General features: G+C 44.4%; 1 protein-coding gene across 1 annotated transcript in view; it reads left to right on the forward strand.

The window, feature by feature from the left end:
- The window catches only part of GPR26 (G protein-coupled receptor 26), a 397890-nt gene that overhangs the window by 310366 nt on the left and 73591 nt on the right, over positions 1 to 13933 (forward strand). The gene's annotated exons all lie outside the window — the stretch shown is intronic.

A 13933-nucleotide genomic window follows, 5' to 3' on the forward strand; every position in this document is an offset into this window, starting at 1 on the left:
ACTGTGACCAATGTGCCGCAAGGGCAGTCTCAACAGTTCCCGATGCAACTTCTACAGACTACAGGCACAGGACAAGTATTCAACTCTAGAGTAGGAAATGTTACTGGTGATGGAGGAAATCCATTCACTAACTGTGGGACAAGATTGTACATGGACTAGGACAGCTCACTGGGAGACCTGATGTGTACCATTCTATCAATGACACCAAACCCCCACGAGGAACGAAGGGTAGATGTCACTATAGGGGATAAAGAATATTTGTTCCTAGTGGACACGGGCGCAACACACTCGTGTATACGTGAAGGCAAGTTTTCTTTATCTGGCGTTGCCATGAATACCAAAGGTTTTACAGGAGCTACAAGCCGTGTTCCTTTCATAAAAGAACTTCCAGTTTCTATAGGAGAATGTGACATGAAAGTGGCACTATTGTATTCGAGACAGATGCCTGTCAATATATTGGGACGAGATTTGATGACAAAGTTAAATATGACAATATCATTCACTGAGAAAGGAATAGTGTGTTGAACTCCAGGAATGGACTGTGTAAGCATGTGCGAAATGATCAGAGCATACGCAGGACGAATGGCTATGAGAGCTATTCCATTAGAACCTGAGATATTCGCATACTGAGTGCGCATATTAATGTCATGGCTACCAGGTTTTGCAGACAGAACAATGAGAACCCCAGATGAGTTTCTGTTCAGACCAAGAATACCTATGCATGAGGAAAAGGGACAAGTGTTTCCCTTAACAATACAAGCTGCCATAGTGCGAGGAGAGATGGCTTTGCTTGATGGTTGTGATGATGAAGGCAGACAATGGTGCACAATAATCGCCATTGGGGAAGGTTAGAGATTGACTGACGTCACAGATGATGATTTATTTGAAGAACTAGGTGAGGATGAGGTGACATTTGAGGTAAACCTCATTTATTGAGTGACAATGGTTAACCGAGAGGTGCCCCAAAGAATGATGCTGGCACAAAAACGTCCTGAATATTTTGATGACGACATGGCAAAGGTGCCTGTCTCAGTATGGACTAAAGGCCCTTATGACGCAGGCTTACTGACAGGAGTCAGAGAAATGAAGATTAAATTGAAACCAGAAGCATTTTACCCAAAGTACGACAGTATACCATGTCTAGGGAGGCAGGTGAAGTAATTTTCAAGACAATTTCCGCCAGGATGGAGAAAGGCATCTTAGTGACATCAGAGTCATCATGCAATACTTCGGTTTATCTGATTAAAAAATCAAAGGGAGGGTCTTGGAGGCTAATACAAGATTTAAGGCGATAAACCAGATAGTAGAGGCCGAGTTCCCTCTAGTCGTTAACCCGTCTATAATTCTATGTAACATACCTGTTGAGGCACGTTTTTTCATGGTGATTGATTTGAAAAATGAATTTTTCTCAATCCCATTGCACAAAGATTTGCAGGATTTGACATCCTTCACATTCAGACAAGTATGTCTGAAAAGCAGAAGGCTGCCTCAAGGTTATTGTGAGTCCTCTTCGATTTTCAATAGAGTCCTGCAGATGGACTTGAGCAACATTGCAGTAGAGTGTAGTCTTGCAATATGTGGATGACATTCTAATTTGCAGCAGAACAGAGGAAGAATGCAGACACGACTCCATTAAGTTCTTGACTATACTTGCTGAGAAAGGATATGAAGTTGAAAAGAGAAGTTACAGTATTGTCTACAAGAGGTGTTGTACATAGGCCAGCTGATTTAACAGGAAGGAAAGAAGGTTACCCCTGAAAGAGATGAAGTCATTTTGAAAACAGCTAAACCACACACGATAAAACAAATGCAGTTATCTAGCATTATGTTATGATGTCAGGTTGTGGGTCTTTGACTACAGCTCTTATACAAAGCCCTTATTACAAGCCTTAAAGAAAGCACAGGCAACAAAAGAAAAACATCGTGTGGACTAAGGTCATGGAGGAAGGGTTTGATGAACTAAAAAAGGCCATTGCACAGCAATGGTTTTAGGGATTCCCAATTATCCAGAGGAATTCTATCTGTTTTCACACACAAATGGTACTGTTATGACAGCGGTCCTTATGCAGAAAACCACATTGGGGTACAAGCTCCTGGCATACTAAAGTGGGATTTTAGACCCAGTGATGAGAGGTCATTTGCCATGCGAATAAAGTTTGGCTGCAGCCGCGTTCCCTATAGAGAAAGCTACAACCATTGTAATGGGGTGCCCGATGACGTTATTCGTTGAGCATGCATTATTTGCCATTTTAGAGAAACCGAAAGGTAATTGACATCACAAAGAGCTTGTGCTTATTAGGTGGTCATGTCAAACCCAGCAATTAAAATAGTTTCATGCATAATAGTGAGCCCAGCTATGTTTATAGCAGAGCCAGTTACTGAAGGAGAGCCAATACGTGATTGAGCAAACATTGAAGAATTCTATGATGAGATCCCCAGAGTAAAAGAAAATGCATTTGCAGAAGGAGAAATCATCTTCATTGACGGTTCTTCTAGTATCGATCAACATGATGGACAGAGATATGCAGGTGCCGCTGTGGTGAAGCACACGGCAAATGGGGAATTTCAAGTACTTATTAGTGCACGTTTATCCTCTCATTATTCAGCACAGACTGCAGAATTATTGGCGTTGATACTCACACTTGAGAATCATGCAGAACAGGAAGTTACGGTGTACAGTGACTCTGCCTATGTGACGTCGACTGTGCACGCAGGCTTAGCGTGCTAGAAAAGGAGGGGCTACCTCCGAGCAGACGGCATGCCAGTAGAGCACGCTGCCTTATTGGACAGGCTCATTAAAGCACTACAACTCCCAGTGGGCATAGTAGTCGTGAAGGGACAGATTTAATCTTGCATGGAAATCAAGCAGCAGATGCTGAAGCCAAGTGTGTGGCAACTGAAGATGAAATAGTGATGGATGTGGGAATTCCTGATGTGCATGAGAAAATGATTGTTATGAGGAGTGAGCCGGAAGGCTACAGCAATATGTCAAATACTCAGTTAATGGAGCTCCAAGGTGAGGCACCACAGGAAGAAAAGAACCTTTGGAAGCAAAGAGGGTATTCTTTAAACCCCTCTAAGGTCCTGTGGCGACAAGACAGCACTGGTAAATCAGTAATGCCTATAGCCCTACTGAAAATAGCACTGGAACAGTTACATTATCCAGCGCATATAACAAGAGAAAATCTAGCAGCACCAATTGGCGTAGACTGGTGTGTACCAAACCTAGCAGAGCATGTTGCATTTTTTATGATAAATTGCACAGTTTGTCAGAAATCTATGGCTGGGGATACACTACGTGTGATCAGAGGAGCCAATCCAAGGCCTAATGGTCCTTTTCAGCACTTGCACATTGACTATGTCGATATGATTCAAGTATGTAATGGCTACAGGTATCTAATTGTTGTGGTGTGTCCATTGTCTAGATGGATAGAGGCATGTCTATGTACACACCCAGACTCTACCTGTGTGGCCAAATTCTTGGTGAGGGAATTGTTTCTCAGATGGGGAGTTTGTGAAGTGATGAGGTCAGATAACGGTCCTCATTTGGTTAACGTAGTATTTGAACAGATCAGCTTGTTGCTTGGTATAAAGGGAATGTCATGGTGCATGCTCCAAAATACTTGGAGCTGGTGGGCCTTTCCCAGTCACTGACACCCATCGGGGCTTATAAAGCCCCAAAGGGTAGTCCAAAGACTTCCTGGACTCAGTCCTGGCGCCGTTGGTGCCAGGCTCAAAATTTTCCATCTGGTAATGCACTACATGGGACTACATGCAGCCCAGTCAAAGGGGGCTCAATCATCCTGGGTCTGGCTGCGGGACTACTTTACCTGCGATTGCAGAATGAGGCTGGAGGGACTATTTTATTGGAACTACTTACAAGGCTATTTAAACCACACCCTACCGACAGAACACTCTTCGCATTGTTCTGCACTCCTGCAGCGTAACGCTCACCGTGTCTGCTTAGCTCCAGTACCTGAACACCAGGACCACGCCCGTTCTGGAACTTCCATCCATCAGAACCTGAGAACAGAAGAAGAGAAGAAAGAAACAGGAATTACTACTGAGTTTTCGACCTTAGCTGAAGGATTCCATCTGAGCGGCCGCTCCTTCAGCTGCTCTTGAGTTCGCCGCACCTGCAGAAAAGAAAGCATCTGCAAGAACAGCTGATACTCACCCAGAGACCGCTTCCCTTGGGATTTCTCTGCAGCGGTTCCTCCGATCGCTGCTCCGGAGCCACGCTGCACCTGTTTGCAGGAAAGAAAAGAACACAGCAGGTTAGTCACGCACAGGAAGAAACCATTATAGACACATTCGGCGCCACTCACGAACACTATACTCACCCGCATAGAATCTGCTCAGTGTTGAAGGACGTGTCAAATCTTCATTAAAAGACTACTCAAGACCGCGCCTGAAAAAAGGTGATTACAAGGTTAAAACTTGGGTAATAAAGACATATAAGCAACTATTCCAAGCATCTATTGGTATATAGACTTAGCTGCTGAGTCAAGCAATTCAAGACTCTGCTACACCCCCACAGGATCAGTGAAGGAACTTGATCCAGGGGGAGACTGTCATATTGTGCCCCTGCACGAGATCGCAGGACGGAGAGTCCACCACTAAACAAACCAAGGTGAGGCTGAAGCAGAGAGGGGGCATTAGGAGTTTACGGGAGGTGGGAACTCCACCCCGCTCCTCACGGTGCTAACATCCTATTTTGACCTTGTTGGCAAAAGCATTTGGGGACATGACAGGGAAGGAGAGGTCGCGTGCAAGTCTCTCCATCCAGCCATGTAACGCCAGGGCAGACAGCATTCCTGCATCTTCGAGCGTCGCCCCCGAGGAGACCAGGTGAGCATGACAGAATGCCAAGCCTTCATAAAACCTCCACCTGGGCGTCATGGAAATCTCAGAGACTGACCAGCTAGCCCAGCTTTCGGGGTAACTCAGGGCTGAGGTGCATTCTGCCAGGCAAGACACCAATGCCTTAAGGAGAGAATTGATTGTAACCAAGGATCGGACAGACGATCTCGCCAGACAGTTACTACAATCACAGGCGGGGCAAACCTCGCTACCCGGATCAAGTTCCACGGTCCCGGCTTCACCAAGCAATCCAGTACAGGTGGTCCTTCCAGGAGCTGTACCTTTAGCACCCCCAGAACGTTTTGCAGGAGATTCAAAAAGGTACGCGGTTTTCATGAATCAGTGCCGTCTGCACTTCTTATGTAGGCCAGGTGACTTTCCGAATCACCAATCAAAGGTGGCCTTTGTGCTGTCATATCTCACTGGCAGTGCTGCAGACTGGTCGGTACCTCTAGTCAATCAGGATGATCCCATTTTGCGAGACTTCCAGAGGTTCCAACTGGACATGGAAAAGTTGTTTGCCTGGCACTCTCAAGGGGAGGCATTAGATAACAAACTCCTATCTCTGCGTCAAGGGAATCAAGATCTGTTAACATACATCCCAACCTTCAATAGGTTGGTAGTGGAAACTGGTTGGCCTTTCTATCGTCAGCCGCCAGTCTTCTTCAAACTGTTTTTTTTAGCATAAGCCAGTCGTCGATGTACATCTTCGATAAATATATTCAATGAGTTCAATAGCTGATCCATATTTGATTGATATTGACAAAAAGAGACCAAGTTAGAGGAATCCTTCATTTCACAAAAATCTTCATACAAAGAATTCTTTGGAGGGAAATATATTGTTTCATATCTACATAATTGGCGCCATTTCCAGCGTCCGGATAAAGCCACAAGCCCAAACTCATATCTAATCACTGCATTTGGAACTGACATAGGTAATTGCATAGTACTTTTGATAATTATCCCTTGAATACTATCCAGAATAACACCCATGTCACATAAACAGATGTCAAGAAGGTAAAGGATAACATTTTCTATTTTCAACATTAGAAAGTCTAACATTGGCATGAGAGAAAATGTGCAAAATGTTCAATAGATCATTTTTAGTTGAGATAACACTGGGCGGACCTTATCTCTAATTAGTTCCGTCTAAACCTTTTTAGAATTCTGTTTTTGAAGTTTATATCCTAAGTAGATTGCACTTGTGACACGTGGTATTTTAGTTTTCATAATCTCCCATTCAAAGTTATGTGCAGTTGCAAATCTCTCAAATAAAAGGAGTTTCTTTTGTAGTCCCGCCGGTGTAGGATCGAAGATAGCAATATCATCTGCAAATGCCATCCATTTCAAGCGAAGAGATCCTACTTTCACTGAAAATAAATTATTGCATTCCCATTCTTTGTCTAAGTCTGCGAGGTAGAGGTTAAAGAATGTTGCTGCAAGGTTACATCCTTGATTAAGGCCAATTGAAGTTTTAATTGGTTCTGTAGTGCGTCCATCTGCTGAGATTTTAATTTTGTATGAAGTATTAGTGTGAAGTTTAATGAACCAGAAGAGTAAAACAGATGGAATACACATAGTTCTCATTTCTTTCCACAGAAGATTTCATATAACATTGTCAAATGCAGATGACATATCTATCATTACTACATAGGCAGATTGTGCATTCCTTCCTCTAGTGCCCTCTATCATGTGAGCCATAATAGCAGCGTTCCAGGAAGAACTCATACCCCTCCTAAAGCCTGTTTGGAATCTTGAATACAGGTCATTATTTTCTATGAATTTTTCTAAATCATGTATGAGAAGGATAGAGAACAGTTTTGCATCAGTATCGATCAAGGAGATGGGTCTATAATTCTGTGGTCCATGTCCATGTCGAAGGAATAGTCCCAGTGTTAATAATTGATTGTGTTAATAATTGATTCAAATTTGGTTTTTAGAATTCACACCCAAAATTCAGGATCGGCTTTGTAAAGACACGGCGTAAGGCCATCTGGCCCAGCAGATTTAGAGAAGGAGAGTTTCGATATTGCCCGTTTAATATCCTTCAAAGACCAAACCAATCGGCAATCTTACTATAGCAATACTGGACTTTGGGAACTACTTCAAATTGGCTAGGTAACCTATATTTATCTATTATGAAGGCTCGCCATTCATGATCAGATATACAGTTATGCTTGACCAGTGTAGTGCGCTTGACACCACTCTGCAAAGTGCGCCAGATCACACAAGTGATTCCAAGACTACTGACGTGTCCGAACCCATGCAGATTGGAGTGGTGCGAGGACCGCTATCCAAGGCTGAAAGAGACAAGAGAAGGCAGCAACAGCTGTGCTTGTATTGCGGAACAGCCGGCCACTTCCTCCGTGAGTGCCCAGTGAAACCACCCAAGAAGACAGTAGGGGTTGCCGGCAAGACCGAGGCATAACCAGTTCTGGAAAACTTCCCCACCCGACAAGCATAGAGGTATGTTTGTCGAGCGAAAAGAAGGACTCCCAGACCTCGCACCTAGCTTTGCCAATGATCCTCATAAGTCACCAACAGCCGCCTCGAATGCATGCAGTCAGAGCATATATCGATAGCAGAGCCATTGGGAACTATATGGACCAAGAATTGGCTACAAGAATGAATCTTCCTCTTTGCGAGAAGGCAACAACTGACTTAGTCACCACTGTCTACCGAACTGAGATTTCTTCGGGACCGGTAACACATTCAATGACAGAGATGACGCTTTTGTGCCAAGATGGATATCAGGAAGCCATTGTGTTTGATTTTATCAAGGCTCCACAATTCCAAATAATCCTGGGAATGCCATGGCTAGAATCACACAATCTGTGCATCGACTGGCGTGCAAAGAAGCTGACCTTCTCAGTCAAGTGTGCTCAAACTTGTTATCGAACAGAAGAACCTTTGACCAAGGAAATGACTACAATCATGAGTTTAACAAATCCGCTACCCCAGGTATACCAAGACTATCAAGACGTCTTCCAGAAGGATCAAGCCAACACTCTTCCCCCCATAGACCATACAAATGCCAGATCGACCTCATACCAGGAGCTCAGATTCCTTGTGGCCGAATCTATGCGCTCACCGAGCCTGAAAATCTGCATTTAAGAAAGTATCTGGACCAGTACCTGTCAAACAGTTTTATCCGCCGTCCAAGTCCCCGGCGCCCTCACCCTTATTCTTCATGCCTAAAAAGGAGGGAGACCTTAGGACTTGTATCGACTACCGCGCATTGAACCAAGTCACAGTTAAAAACCGTTACCCCTTACCTTTGATTCCTGAACTATAGGACCAAGTTAAAGATGCACAGATTTACACCAAGTTAGACCTCCAAGGAGCGTACCACCTATTACGAATTAAGAAAGGAGATGAACGGAAGACCGCTTTCCGTACTAAATATTGGCTATTTGAATACCAGGTAATGCCTTTCGGCCTGTGTAACGCCCAAGCAGCGTTTCAATATTTTATGAATGACGTCCTGCGAGAGTTGATCGATGTCTGTGTCGTGGTATACATCGACGACATTCTGGTATACTCCTCTTCTGAACAAGAACATGTGAAACATGTCGGTGCTGTTCTGGACAAACTTCGGCAACACAAACTATATGCTAAATTAGAAAAATGCTTCTTCCATGTTACAGAGGTCGAGTTCCTAGGGTTTGTCTTAACCCCTCGTGGTGTACGTATGGATTTGCGAAAAGTTGATGCCATCCTCAACTGGCCTTCTCCAACCTCAATAAAAGGAGTTCAGAGTATGCTGGGATTTGCAAATTTCTATCGTCGCTTCATTCCAGGTTTTTTGCACCTTGTGCACCCCATCACCACTTTACTGTGAAAGAATAAACGTTACCAATGTTCAGAAGAGGCGGAAAAGGCTTTCCAAAATTCAAAACAAAAATTCATCTCAGCTCCAATCTTGTAGCAACCTCGTGCAGATCTCCCGTACGTGGTTGAGACCGATGCTTCCAGCTTGGCAATGGGAGTGGTCCTTTCTCAAAGAGATCCTGAAACGGGTCAACTACACCCGGTGGCCTTTTGGTCACGGAAATTCACGGCACCAGAATTGAACTACGCCATAACAGACAAGGAACTTTTAGCCATCAAGGAGGCCTTCAAAGCTTGGCGGCATTACCTCCTAGGAGCAAGGCATACCATCACAGTAATCACTGACCACCGCAATCTCCAATACGTAAAGTTGGCAAAGGCACAATCATCTCGCCATCTTCGATGGGCGTTATTTTTTGCTGAATTCGATTTTGTAATTACTTACCGGCCTGGTTGTTGAAATGGAAAAGTGGATGCCCTGTCCCGTATAGGAGTAGATGATGCACACGCAAGTCCAGACCCAGTACCCATCATCCCTGGAGGAAGAATCCTGGGAATTACTACGTCTCTAACTTTAGATGACATTCATGAAGAAATCGCACACCTCATAGATACCAAAACTCTGCAAGATTGGCCAACTAAAGGTCCGCACCACTCAGTCTCAAACCATTTGCCTTACTTTCAGGGACGTCTCTATCTACCCAGCAAGGAGCTTCAGAACAAGGTCATCTCAAATTACCACGAATCTCTGGTAGAAGGTCACCCTGGAATTTCTAAAACTGAAGCCAAAGTCAAACAACACTTTTGGTGGCCAACCTGGCGTAAGGACATCAATCAATTCGTATTATCATGTGGAATTTGTGCACAAAACAAAGCCCAAAAAAAGAGATCACCCGGTCTACTGCAACCCCTGGATATTCCGCCTACACCTTGGCACACATTGTCTCTTGATTTCATCACAGACCTCCCTCCTTGCAATGGATTCAACACCATTTTAGTGGTAGTAGATTTATTTTCCAAAATGGCCCACTTCATTCTCCTAAAAGGTTTACCCTCAGCTTCAATCCTGGCCAAGGAATTCCTTGAACAGATAGTCCGAATACACGGATTTCCTTCCATCCTGATTTCAGACTGAGACACTCAATTTATTTCACGTTTCTGGAGAAAATGTTGCGAGTTAGCTCAAATCGATGTAAGACTTTCTACCAGCCACCATCCACAAACCGATGGTCAGACCAAGAGGACCAACCAGACTTTGGAGCAATACCTAAGATGCATGTTACACCAAACAGAAGGCAGTTGGAAGGATATTTTGTGGATAACAGAGTATGCTTATAACAATTCCTTACACTCCAGCACTGGGCAAAGTCATTTTTTATACAATATATGGAATGAACCCACGAACCTCCAATCTTGATCCACCTCAACTTCTGGAAATGCCAGCTGTAAGCAGCTTACATACTACCATCACTCAAGCCTTTAAACAAGCGACAGATCATCTGAGGCAACTTAAGGAAAGGTACAAGAAATCAGCAGACGTACATAGAAGTGAAGCTCCAAAGTATCAAGTAGGGGATGAAGTCTGGCTGGCCTCGAAACACATGCCAGTGAAAGGAACCCATACTTTCAATCCCAGATATTTGGGTCTGTACATAATAAAGGCCATCATTAATCCGGTAGCAGTAAAATTGGACCTACCTCCACACATGCGGATTCATCCTGTGTTTCACGTCTCGCTTCTGAAACCAGTGCAACCAGAGACCCGCATACAAAAACCACCCAAACCAATTATGGTCGACGGGGAACCCGAATTTGAAGTTAAGGACATTCTAGATTCAAAACTCATCAAATCAAAATTATTTTATTTGATAGACTGGAAAGGATATGGACCACAAGAAAGATCATGGGAACCCAGTGATCACATTCATGCTCCAGGGTTGTTAAAAAGATTCCATCATAATCATCCAAACAAACCTGGACCGGTGGGAGAGCCCACCGTTAGGGGGCCTTGGGTGGGAGTGCTGTCATGGTGCATGCTCCAAAACACTTGGAGCTGGCGGGCCTTTCCCAGTCACTGACAGCCATCAGGGCTTATAAAGCCCCAAAGGGTAGTCCAAGGACTTCCTGGACTCAGTCCTGGCGCCGTTGGTGCCAGGCTCATAATTTTCCATCTGGTAATGCACTACATGGGACTACATACAGCCCAGTCAAAGGGGGCTGAATCATCTGGCTTATCCTGGGTGTGGCTGTGGGACTACTTTACCTATGATTGCAGAATGAGGCTGGAGGGACTATTTTATTGGGACTACTTACAAGGCTATTTAAACCACACCCTACCGACAGAACACGCTTCGCTTTATTCTGTACTCCTGCAGCGTAACGCTCACCGTGTCTGATTAGCTCCAGTACCTGAACGCCAGAAGCCACGCCAGTTCTGGAACTTCCATCCATCGGAACTTGAGAACAGAAGAAGAGAAGAAAGAAACAGGAATTAATACTGAGTTTTCGACCTTACCTGAAGGATTCCATCCGATCGGCCGCCCCTTCAGCTGCTCTTCAGTTCGGCGCACCTGCAGAAAAGAAAGCATCTGCAAGAACAGCTGATACTCACCCAGAGACCGCTTCTCTTGGGAATTCTCTGCAGCGGTTCCTCCAATCGCCCCTCCTCAGCCACGCTGCACCTGTTTGCAGGAAAGAAAGGAACAGCAGGTTAGTCGCACACAGGAAGAAACCATTTTAGAGACATTCGGCGCCACTCACGAACACTATACTCACCCGCATAGAATCTGCTCAGCGTTGAAGGACGAGTCAAATCTTCATTAAAAGACTGCCAAGACCGCGCCTGAAAGAAAGTTGATTACAAGGTTAAAACTTGGGTAATAAAGACATTTAAGCAACTATTCCAAGCATCTATTGGTATAGAGACTTACCTGCTGAGTGAAGCAATTCACAACTCCGCTACACCCCCACAGGATCAGTGAAGGAACTTGATCCAGGGAGAGACTGTCATATTGTGCCCCTGCACGAAATCGCAGCACGGAGAGTTCACCACTAAACAAACCAAGGTGAGACTGAAGCAGAGAGGGGGAATTAGGAGGTTACGGGAGGTGGGAACTCAACCCCACTCCACACGGTGCTAACATCCTATTTCGACCTTGTAGGCAAAAGCATTCAGGGAAGTGACAGGGAAGGAGAAGTCGCATGCAAGTCTCTCCATCCAGCCGTGTAACGCCAGGGCAGACATCATTCCTGCATCTTCGAGCGACGCCCCCGAGGAGACCAGGTGAGCGTGACGGATGGCATATGCGAGATGCTCAATGGCTTGTTAAAGGAAAGGATAGCCAAGTTGAAGCTTACTCTGAAGAATGGATGGTTGCACTGCCTTCCGCTGGCATTGTATGCACTCAGAAACCAGCCTGGTTCTGACCACCATCTTACGCCACATGAAATTGTGGCGGGCAGAAGAATGCGGATGTCTTTAATGAATCAAACTAGAGCTAGATGTGATGCTCAGCCAACAGGAGAAGTGCTAGAAGTGGAAATGCAAAACTACTTGAACTACATAACAACTAGTTTTTCTGTAATTTCAGGACAGCTGCATTGACGAGGAGGGTTTAGGGCAGTACAGAACACAGAAGAAGATACTAAAACAGACAAGGTTCCGGAGTTACGTGTACCTCAACTATACCCTGGGGATACTGTCCTAGTTCGGAATCACACAAGAAAAAGGTGGGATGAGCCAAGGTTCCACTGCCCTTTTATTGTGGAGGACATAACGCCTTCTGCATCTAAGTTACAAGGAAGAAGAGCTTGGATCTTCCTTGGTGACATCAAGACATATATCGGAGAGACCCCTTTGCCTGCACCCCAACCCAGAGAGACCCCACACAACAGGGAAGAACCACAGCACATGCAGACGAGATCTATGATGAGGAAAAAGGATGCATAACCAGTCAAGTGAAAAAGCAACAAACCTTTGTGATAAGGTTGTGGCTCAGTTATGAGACACTTCCTTTGAGCAAAATAAAGAAAAGAGGACACAAATACGAACACTCTGTGTATTCTAGTTGTAGGGTAAAATAAGAAGAGAGTTGCATTTATTGAGCCACAAGAAACTTGTTGACTTTTGGACTGAGGCACACTGAAGCCTTGATAAGAAAAGCTATGCCGAATTTTGATCGAGGATATATAAACTGGAAAAGAATACAGTATCCCGAGTCATTCGATACAGTCTTTGTTTGGACTTACTTATGGTGTCACACAATAGTGACCTCACCAGGAACATACTGACCTATTTCGAATTGGTTTTGAGGTCCTAGCCGTCATTGGTGGAGAGACTTACAGGCATAACAGAATTCTTGCAAGATCCTGATAACGAAAAGACAATATCAAACATACTCACAGGGATCACAGAACAATTTCTTTTAATTCCAGAAAACAGCGAGGACAAGACAAATGTCCCTATCACCAGAGAATCACAGGCTGGCTAATGCAGTGTTTTTTCGTTTAATTGAGGATTTTCCAGACCTTGTCAGGAGACATGCTGATGTTGACGTGCTCACATTCATCGTGATCCAGCAAACACTGCAAACTTAAGTATGCTTCTAAATGGTATCATAATCCAAGTCGCAATCTATTTTGAGCCAAATCACAGAACAGTGTAGAGACTTTCATTGGAAGGACAGATCGGGGAAAAAATACACCTTTGCTAACAGGGAAGCAACATGTCAACATGTCAATCTAGGATTGTGTCTGTCACCGAATTTGTATCAAAGCAGAAACTCTTCGATCTGTAGCTGTGCCACTTTGCCCTATTTGTTCAAAAAATAAGGAACATTGCCTGGCACACTCTGATCCAAGGTGGGTTTTTTGATCAGAGGGTAAATCCAGGCCTTTTTGATGTTAGCAGGGACAGTGCTTTCCCTAAAGGAAGCATTTATACATTTGGTAATCAGAGGGGCAAGTTGGACGCCCCACTCTTTGACTGTGGAAGCGGGGCAGACATCATCCTTAAAGCTTTTTAGTTTTTTAGTTGCCTGACGACTTAAATTAAGTATTGCTTGCTAATGGGTTGAAATTCAAATTTTGGACAGTCAACCTTGTCTTCCAATCTGTTCGGATCCCTTCTGGTGTACTAGAGGTGTCAGTCTGATTGGTGTTTAGAAAGGATATTCATCCCTGGACCACTGGTGCCTCGGAAGTTGATTCGCCACACCAGCCGACATTTCAGGAAGCACCT

This window comes from Ambystoma mexicanum, chromosome 8, assembly GCF_040938575.1.
Source record: "Ambystoma mexicanum isolate Mex_15411 chromosome 8, UKY_AmexF1_1, whole genome shotgun sequence".
NCBI lineage: Eukaryota > Metazoa > Chordata > Amphibia > Caudata > Ambystomatidae > Ambystoma > Ambystoma mexicanum.